Source organism: Bombus bifarius, unplaced genomic scaffold (assembly GCF_011952205.1).
Source record: "Bombus bifarius isolate JDL3187 unplaced genomic scaffold, Bbif_JDL3187 scf7180000008381, whole genome shotgun sequence".
Taxonomy (NCBI): Eukaryota; Metazoa; Arthropoda; class Insecta; order Hymenoptera; family Apidae; genus Bombus; species Bombus bifarius.
The window spans coordinates 19,933-30,306 of NW_022884630.1; the positions used below are offsets into that span (position 1 = coordinate 19,933).

General features: G+C 40.5%; 1 pseudogene; it reads right to left on the reverse strand.

The window, feature by feature from the left end:
- Window positions 1–4,062: 4,062 nt before the first annotated feature.
- Window positions 4,063–7,735, reverse strand: LOC117212827 (annotated as a pseudogene).
- Between the last annotated feature and the right edge of the window lie 2,639 nt (window positions 7,736–10,374).

Here is a 10,374-nt window from a genome sequence, read left to right on the forward strand (position 1 = left end):
GCTATTCACGATTGATGACTTAATGGAGAAGAACACATAATATATAAGAAGCCAAGAGGCAGCGGACCTTATCCCTGAGAAATGATACACGTTATTATGCATTGACAACATTAATTAACTAAGAAATCGCACAAAAGAACAAGATTAAAAACAACGAATACAAAACACGTTAATAATAGAAAATTTTGTTATGTGTGTGTAGGGAATGAGTGTCGAGATTTACAAACAAAAACGGAGACACGATCAGCCAAATTTCCTTTGGAAATTTGAACCCCTAGAGGGGGAGTATCACGTCCCGCGCTCCGCACGTAGCGTAACGAAAAAAACGAAAACTACAACATGCAAATAACGCGAGTGGCGATTCGAACACTCAAACGAACGCACGGTACAATACATTAATAAAAGATTAACTAAATGTAGACACATATAAAGTACTATTAAATAAGGGCGACTAATAAACTAACAAAATAGGGATGCATATATATGTCGAAGATGAAAGGACACCGGAGCCTTCCCTTTGGAACTTTGGGAAAATCGCTTAACACTGTAATCTAGATTCTACCATAGCCGTAATTAAGCAATTGTCGTCATTCAATCCGATTGTATTTGTTCGAGACTTGTGATAATGAGCTTGAGATTGAGGCGACAACCAGTCGCCGAACGTAGCAGCGGTGAAGGGATGAACGTTTCGCCTAACAAAGGTATGAAGTAATAGTATAGTTCTCCTTAAAAAGAAATAGTTGTAGCGGCACCCGACAGTAAACATTCCAACGGTATCTGTCCCGTGGCTCGCCACACGCAGACCCTATTTTTCGGATAAGATGATTACCAGATGTCGACGCATCTCCAGAGTACATGTTCAGCTAATCTGAGGACCCGTTATAAATCTTAAGATTTACTTAACTAAGGTCCTTCAAACAGATAAACAGTCTTTGTTCCAACTACGAGAAGATAGGGGAAATCTATTTTTCTCACGAACGTCGCTTCCTGTTAGCAACTTTCCCTCAAGGGCGGCTAGCATCCTCCTCTGTCCACCAACATTGAAATTGACCAATTAACAGCAAGGTCAATTTCCCTCACTTTCCGAACAAAGGCTTTTTTCCATGAATCCGATGATCTCGTGCCCTTAGACACACCCCATCATGGTTTTCCTCTGCAGCGTCACCGTGACAGAGAGACTCTCTCGTACGGTCTCACCAACGAGTTAAATCACGTCTTTATGACCAGTGATTACTCCACGTTTTAACATAAAGTCCAACTTAGACTTTAACGAAAAAGTAAATTTGCCATCTCGTTGACCGCGGATTCGTTATCGAACCTTAGACTTTGTCATTAGTGTCTAATCACCACAGTTACTTGTCAACTCTGTAAGACCCATACTTGTGTTGATAAACGTTACATCAATTGTACAACGACGACGGATAGTTCCAGTTGGTGTAGGCTATGATGATAAGGTGATGATGTGTCCAAAGGAGTCCGAAGGTCGGGGGTCGATATCTTATCTCTTATGTGGACTAAGGTGCGTCACAGCCTTGGTGTAGGCTATGATGATAAGGTGGTGATGTGTCCAAAGGAGTCCGAAGCTTGGGGTTTGATGTCTTATCTCTGATGTAGATTGAGATATGATTGATGTCACATACCCCCCTTCTTAGATTGATTTTGGTCCTCCAAAATCTTAGTGTTTCTTCAGTATGGAGCGGTGGAATTGGACTCTGACTGGCTCGACTTGTACTCCTTCTTCTTCGTCGTGGTATGTTATGCTTTTGCTATTTCAACCTGTGAAAGTTGGCTGGTTAAATTTCGACCACGATTAATAGGGATAATTTGCTAAGTTTGACTAAATGCCGCAGTATCATGTGTTGAATCTGTGGCGGATCGGTATCAACAGGACGCCGACAGGTCGAGGCATCAACGCAGCGCAACACCTCCCGGGCGATCCGCGGGTACCAACCGCCAACACTAGAGGGCTACGACGACAACGAGTCTGTCTGTCTAACTCGCTAGCGGTCGAATATACGAGCGATTGATATAAATACCGCACCTAGCGAGACTCCCTCTACGTCTAAGGCAGGGACTACCGGGCACAGCCTTACTGATGAGTCCACCGGTAGTCCCGGGACGAAACGCACTCTCTCTCTCTTTTCATACGCCACAAATCTTTTGTAGACTTCCCAACAGCCGGGGGCCGAGCGGCGTGGTTACGTGGCGCTGGCTGTGTCGCTGGATGTGGTCAACGCCTTCAACAGCATTCCCTGAGACAGGATATGCCGGGCCCTCGAATTTCATCGGGTGCCCGCGTACCTGCGGGGTGTGATCCGGGCGTTCCTCCGGGACCGGAGTATCGTCTATACCGTCCGGGGCGGAGGGGTGACCGGGAGGGCTGTACACCGCGGGGTCCGCAGGGTTCGGTGTTGGGTCCGTTGCTGTGGAACATCGCGTACGACGCAGTGCTCCGGACGCCGATGCCTCCGAATTCGGCACTGACGTGCTACGCCGACGACACGTTGGTGCTGGTCTGGGGCACGGCATGGGGTAGAACCGTCCGCCTGGCGGAGCTGGCGGTGGCCTGCGTGGTCGCCGAGATCAAGGGATTGGGACTGAGGGTGTTCTCTGAGAAGTCCGAGGCAATGTGGTTTTGCCGCAAGGCCGATCACGGGGCGCCTCCAGCGGGTTATCGCCTGAGGTTGGAGGGGGCTGAGATCGGAGTCGGAACCAGCATGAAGTATCTGGGCCTAACCCTCGACAGCCACTGGACCCTCAGCGCTCACTTCAAGCACCTGACACCCTCTGTTGAGGCAACGGCGAACGCCTTAGGACGTTTGCTACTTCAGCTGGGCGGGCCCGACGTCGGAGTGCGCCGGCTATACGCCGGCGTGGTGCTCCTCTACGGAGCTCCGATCTGGGCAGAGGACCTGATGACCAACCGTCGCAGTCTCCTAGCGATCAGGAGGCTGCACAGGACGGTGGCCATCAGGGTAGTGAGGGGCTTCCGCACCATTTCGACGGCGGCAGCGGCGGTGCTCGCCGGGTTTCCCCCGTTCGAATTGCAGGCCCTGAGGTGTCGCGAGATTTACCTCCACACTCGGGGTGTGTCGGGCAAGGTGGGCCCGGCGGGCGCCGACGTCAGGGTTCGGGCTCGGCGGGCTTTACTCGACAGGTGGCGCGCCAGCCTCGACACGAGAGTGGGTGCATCGGGGATAAGGGTCCCCGGGGCCGTCGTTCCAAACTGGAACGTTTGGTTGGACGGCGGCGGGCCTCCCCTGACCTACAGGGTGACGCAAGTGCTCACCGGACACGGCTGCTTCGGTGAGTATCTGCACCGAATCGGGAAGGAGGCGACCGCGCGCTGCCACCACTGCGATGTGAGCGTGGATTCAGCGCAGCACACACTGGAATACTGCCCGGCGTGGGTGCGGCCGCGTCACGACCTCATCACGGAAATCGGATGGGACCTCTCGCCGAAGACGATCCTCGAGGCATTGTTGGTAAGCGAGAGAAGGAGGAGGGCCGTGACCTCCTTCTGTGAGCAAGTTATTCTTCGAAAAGAGGCCGCGGAGAGGGTAAGGGTCCGCGCTAGGTTCGCCGCGTCCCCCGGTGGGGTGCAAACTTCGGCGCTGGCAGCTCAGCGCCCCGGGGCCGCAAAGTAGCCTGGTAGGGGAACCGGACTGCCTGGCACGGCGGCTCCGGCAACGAGGCGCGGTGTGACAATGGCCACACACCGCTCCATCAAGCGGCGGTATTAAGCGCGCAGGGGGGGGGGCGGTGTATCGCTCACACCAGTTCCCGGGCCCCTTTCGATCGCAGCCGGGACGGTCATCGTGAAGGTTTTAGTAAGTTGGAGTCCGGCACTACCACGCCGCTTTTCCCCAGAAGCGACTTGGTGTCCGTGCGGATTTCCTCCACGTTAATAAAAAAAGAAAAAGAAAAGAAAGACTTCCCAACAGCCTGTGATTTAGAATGAGTTTGTGGTCTTTGAGTAATGATTTTATACTATCTTGTTGTTTCTTTATAGTTTGATTGTTATCCAGTTGTTCCTTTGATACATGCATTTCGTTGTTTTGTTTAGCAACTTCTACAGTCTTTTACGCATCTACAACTGGTTCTTTGGCATGTAATTTCTTCTTCAACCAGTACAACTGTGCTTTCTTCTACAGTTTGTGTTCTTGTGTCATTTAGTAAACTTTTCAATTCAATGTCCACAGTATCTGGAGCTTTAGATATCGACTGACTATCATCTTCTGCATTTTCAACACCCCAATCATCAAAGATATGTTATGCTCACTTTATCTGCTTCACTTATCGATTTATTCCTTCCTTCTGTATTAGCAACATGTACTACAATTTTATTATAAATAATATTCTTTTCTACATTAATTTTATGTGAACTATCAAAAGATTCAGTCGTGCATCGTTCATTTCCATTTGTTGTTTCTTGTTCTACATTCTATTTTGAATCAGTATTACGACACTCTTCCTTTGTCCTCTCCTTTAATATCAGTGCCTTCTTTAATACTTACATTCTTTTCTTTAATATCAATGTCACCTGCAGTTTCTAGATCATTAGTTACTCCTGATGTAATAGGAGTTATGGAATCGTTTCCTGTCTTTGTATGATTTAATACTTCCTTATTGTCTTTCTGACTACAATTTTCAGAAACTTCTTGACATTGATCATCAATTTGTGGGTCCTTATTTATTATTTCTTGTTCTACTTCATTAATCACAGTGTTCTTTATGCTCTTTGTCTCACTACTTTCTTTACTTTCAAATTTTTTTTTTTTATTTAAATCTGTTACACCACATTTATTTACTACTAAAACATCTTGAATTATATTATCTGTACATTCTTGCGACTTATTTTCTTGATTTTCTGGAATATCCTTCACATTCTTTACAATATCAGTTGTTGATTCTGGTATTAATGAAGAAGATACATCTACTTTTATCTATGATTCTACTTTAATAATGTTACTGTGCACTTCATCTGATTGTTCCATGGTAAAACATCAAGATTGTTACAATTACCTAAGATATCATTGATTGTCCATTTAAATAATTACTGCACTTTTCTATCAATGTAAACCTTTATGGCAGTTTGACATTCTACAGAACACCAATGCTGTATCAGTTTATATTTTTCTTCATCATGAAGTTTTATTATATCACCTAATTCTTCCTGATGCTTTTTTCTTTTTTTTTCCTTTCTTTCTTTTTTTCAAAATAACAGTTTGTTTTTTATGTGAATCTTCTGATTCTTGGTGCACCTCGCGTAAGCGATTATTAACATCTTTGGAAAGTTTTTGAACTTTTTCCAGTTCTTTTCTAAGAAAATTATTTTGTTCGTCCATATCTTTTACTGTACCTTCAATTTCTACCCTACGCAATGTTTCAAATTCCTTTTCATTGAAAAGGATCATTTTCTTCTTTTTTCAAAATCGAATTTCAATTTATTAGTTTCTTCTTCATATTTATATCTAAAATCACCCACTTTTTCCGAAACATTTTCAACAACTTTTTCATATTCACCCTTTAGTTCGTCTAGTTCACATTGAAGGGCAGATTATTTGTCCTTGTAGTTCAAGATCTACATTTTGTCGCTTTTGCAACTTTAGCTCCAGCTTATCACGTTCCTCCATTAAATTACTAACATATGAATTAAGTTTGGCCTTTTCTTGTTCCAGCAAGCCAACTTCATATTTGTGACTTATGCTATTTCTTCTAATTTTATTGTTAGTTCTTCAATTTGTATTTCAAAAAATTGAACTCTTTTCACGTTTGTGTGTGTGTGTTTTTTTATCTGTCAATTCAGATCCAAGCGCTGCTATTCTTTTCGAGGAATTCGCGATACGATTTCTAAGATCGCCTTTCATAGCTTTTCTTGCTTTAATTTCGCGTTCTTCCTTCTCTGAAACTTCCTAAAGCTGAGAACGAAGGCGCTTCACTTCGGTTTGGTGCTTTTTGTCGTAACCATATAAAATTCCTTGTTACAATTTAGCCATTATTTCTATGTCCTTTCGGTGTTGCTCCTTTACTTCTGTTTGTTTGTTTATTTTTTTTATGTAATTCGTCGAGTTGCAATTCTATTTTTTGCACTTCCTCCTTCATGTCCTCAATGTACTTCTCGAGCTCTTGTGTCGTCCTATCTTTGTTGGAACATTCTACTTAAAGATCAGCGAGTTGATGTTCGGGATCGTAATTCAATTTTTGGTCGTTAGCAGTAATGAGCCCACGTGACTTCACTTTTGAACTTGATCTTGTTTGGTCTTAATTGTGTTTTCGTGGTGCTTGTGGTGTTCCAAAAGTAATCGCCACATTGCTTGCATTTTTAGCGCACATTGATACATTGCACTCTGCACTGGCAATGCTTTTGTTGTCATGAAATCTCTCTAATTTTTCAGTAACAAAACCTTTTATTTTACTATCTAATTTTGGATCACGCGCCCCTGGTGGAGGTACATTATATGTTCTCTTTTCCTTTACTATACACACGTTTTCCTTCTGCTCTCAATTTTTCTATCTTGTGCTGTTGTTCTATATATTGTGTTCTTATGTTCTTCGCATATAAATCCTGTTCGAGTTAATTGATTTTATCTTTCAGTTGAGGTACATGTTTAATTTTTTGCCTGTGATTATGATGAACAACCTCAGCGTATTTCTTTTTTTATGGACTTCTTGATAATCTTTTAGAAGTTGCTCGTTATATTTGGAAAGCTTTTTCACTTCGTTTTCAGCTGTTTCTCGACGGGATTTTTCTTCTTCAAGTTTTTCTGTAATCGTTTTTTCTAAACTTCTCCATTGATTTTGTTCTTCTTCGAGTAATTCATTACGTTTCGGTATCTGGCTATCCTTTTCTTTAAAAAATTCAATTTTATCAGAGAGTTCTCCTATTTTCAAACTTGCTTCATTTAAGGTAACTTTACGAATTTCCGATTGATGCTCTAATATTTGATTTAAGTCTTCTATTGCTGTTTCACGTTCTTTCAACTGTTCATTAAATTTGTTGTTTAGCATATCCACTCGAGAAATTTTGAGTTCTTGAGCATCGTTTCTTTTTCAGAAATTTAGCTTATTTTCTCTCACCTGCTGCTACATGTTGCTGTTATTTTATCAACTTCTTTCTTTTTTTTCTTTTTTTTCAGCAACATATCATTAACCGTATCTTTAGATTTTACTCCTTTAACTGTATGTTCTTCATCTAAATTTATTACATAGTCTTCACCTTCCATTCTTGTTTGTTTTGTCACTAACTCTAACATATGAGCTGCACGTCCTTGTGCTGAGTAGGTTTCTATTTTTAATCTTATCTGGCGTTTGATATTGCCTTTAGGTGATGATAACTGAAGCAGGTATTTAAACACTGATCCATCATTTACTTTTCTGCACTTCATAAATTATTTTCAATAATAGGAGCTGAAATCTTTGATTCACTACTAATGATTTTATTGGTATCCTCAAATTCCTTAATATTATCTTTAGGGACTTTGATATTGCCGTTATCACAACCATTTGAAACAATTTTAGCTACTTCCTCATCTTCAGCTATAGCATCATAACATTTCATCAAAGGAGAAATATCGTCCACTTTATTAATTTTAATAAAACATTGTTTTTCAGTACAATCCTTTTTTTCTTTTTTTTTTTTGAACTTAAGATCTTGATTTAAGCTTTGTGTCTCACTATATGATTTATTATTATTAACTACTTTAACATTATTGTCAGTAGATTTTTTTCGCATGATTTTTATATTTATTTAAATAATTTAACATGTGCAAATGTATGGTACACCAGATATACCATTTCTAATAAATTGTCGCATTTACTACAACTCGAGTTACCTCTAATATCCTGAATGAGTCGCATGATTGATCAATAAGCTATGAATAAGTATACAGATTCAGTTTTTTTCTCATCTATCTATCTGAATATTATAACAAATACTTTACATTGAATATTTTATTAAAAACTGTAAGTTTTTCATAGACACTTCAAAATCTACAGTCTATTGATCAATTCCTCTATCCTTTCTCTTTCTCCTCATTAAGATAGATAAATCCTTAATCCAGTTTATGGATTTTTCACATTTATCATCTGATATATTTTTTGAAGTAATTTCGGTCTGTACATTTTCTTCTTTTCCCCTACTTCTTTTTCTCCTTCTAATGAATTCTTTTTATTCTGTAAAATAGTTTTTGTGTCTTCAATTTTATTAAATGCAATTCTTGTATTTTCGACCAATCGCGGGGAGACGCAATCGAGAGACGTCAACGGGAGTCGTAAATTCCCGTTACGATTATAGCAATCGACACCACGAATTGATCGATCCCCTGATTTCCGTTAAGATAATAGGGGTGATTGAGTTAGTGATTCACAGAATTATAAGGTTTTATTTTCAACACTTAAGTTACACTGTTGAGTAGATATAATTCCTTGATGACAACTTGTCGCCCGAAGGTAGGATAGATATGCACGCTAGAGCAAGGCTCTTTCAATTTAACTTCGTATATTAGTGGACGTGGCACTAGCGGATACTTAATAGAAGAAGTGATTGTTCGTGCTTAGACTTCGACGTTAGAATTGTACTTAGTTGTTGACTAGCGGTGTAGAAGAAGTAGTTGACTTTTCCAACGGTGTAGAAGAAGTAAAGTTGAGTGTCGATGCTGTGTCGGAGGAAAGCTAGCGATGGGTGTGTCTAGCGCACGGAACCATCGGATTTGTTCATGACGTTTTTGGCCAGGAAAGTGAGGGCAGTACGCATTGCTTCTGATTGGATAAACGAAGGTTGGTGGACTAGGAAGGTCTTAGCCACCCTCGATAGAAAGTTGCTATTAGGAAGCATCGTACGTGGGAAAAACCAAGTTTCCCTTGTCAAGCCGTGGTAGACAATAGTCTTTAGAAAGTGATTTAGAAAAAGATATTTGTTCGGTCTGAAGGACCTTAGCAAGCAAATCACTGGGATTTATGACGGGTCCTTAAGGTTACTGAGGGTACGCCGTAAGAATGAGCGGGCATCTGGTGTCCATCTGGCCCACGGTGTATGACCTGGTCCAGGTAGAGAATCACCCGACGTAACAATTCTTATTTTTGATAACTTACTTTTATTAGGTAATTCTTGTGAATCTTCTACTATATCTTCCATATCATTCTGAGTGTGGCTTCTATCTTCAGTAAATTTAATATTTTGAATAGTATCATTAATTTTAATAGCTCTTTCGGTATCAAGTAAATCGCACTTATTATTTAATATACTTCTTGAATTGACTTCTGTCTCTGCAGTTTCTTCTTTTGTATTTTCTTTGACTTTTCTTTGTTCTTCTAATCCACTCTTTTCATTTTGTAGGATCTTTCTTGTATCTTCATCTTCTTTAACTTCGACTTTATCCGATCTCCTAGGTCTGCCTCTATGTTTCGCTTCTCTCTTTGCAATATTAGCACTACGTGATAAGGGACTATCAAATACCATATTTATAAGTAAACGAGATATTTTATTCCTAGTACGTTGGCTTAAATTCGCTTCATCAATTGCTGTTATACTCGTTACTGCATTATCATTTTCTACAGATTTACACCTATCGCTATCACTAGCTGTGTTCGTTAAAAGAACTTCCCTTCGTTGACGAGCATCAGTTGTTTCGCTTTCACTATCTGAAATTGATTTTTGTTGAATACCTCTTTTTTCTTCTTTAATGCGCTTCGCAAAATTTTATTTGTGTTTGACTGTCTTGTTTGATTGTAAACAATTTCTTCAAATTTTGGCGAAGTAGCAAGCTTTACAGCAACATTATAACGATTACTCCGTTTACTACTATCTAACATAGATGGAGGTTGACTTTTGTCATCTTTATTTTCTAAAGATTTCTCTTGTGTATTAGCATCTAAATTTCTTGACATAAGATCTGCTGAAGTTTTTGGTTCTGCACTGTCACAAGCATTATCTTTTGCTCTTTATACGGATTCTAATAATATATTTTGTTCAACGTTGTCTGTTGATTTTGTATTATTTTCAGCAGTTAATTTGCTGACTACCTCTAATTCCCTCATTTCAATTTTGTTTTTTTTTATTTGCATCGTCGTCCAAAATATTTCTTATTGAAGTATTATCCTTCTTGTTATGATCTTTCTCTGCTTTTTCCTAAACTTTTACCTTTTTTGTCAAACCATTCTTGTAAATTGTTCCCTACTAGTGCGATCTTTGCTGTGAAAATCTTGGTCTTACTGTCGGCTATCTGTAGTGTTTCTTCCATACGTCGCGTAAGAAGTTCGATTTACTTGGTGAGATTCTCGTTTTGTTTTTGTATCGCGTCGAGTACGGCACGAGTCGAATTATCCGTAGCTCCGGCTGTAGAAGCGATATTAATGGTTTCGATTTTGTCTTTT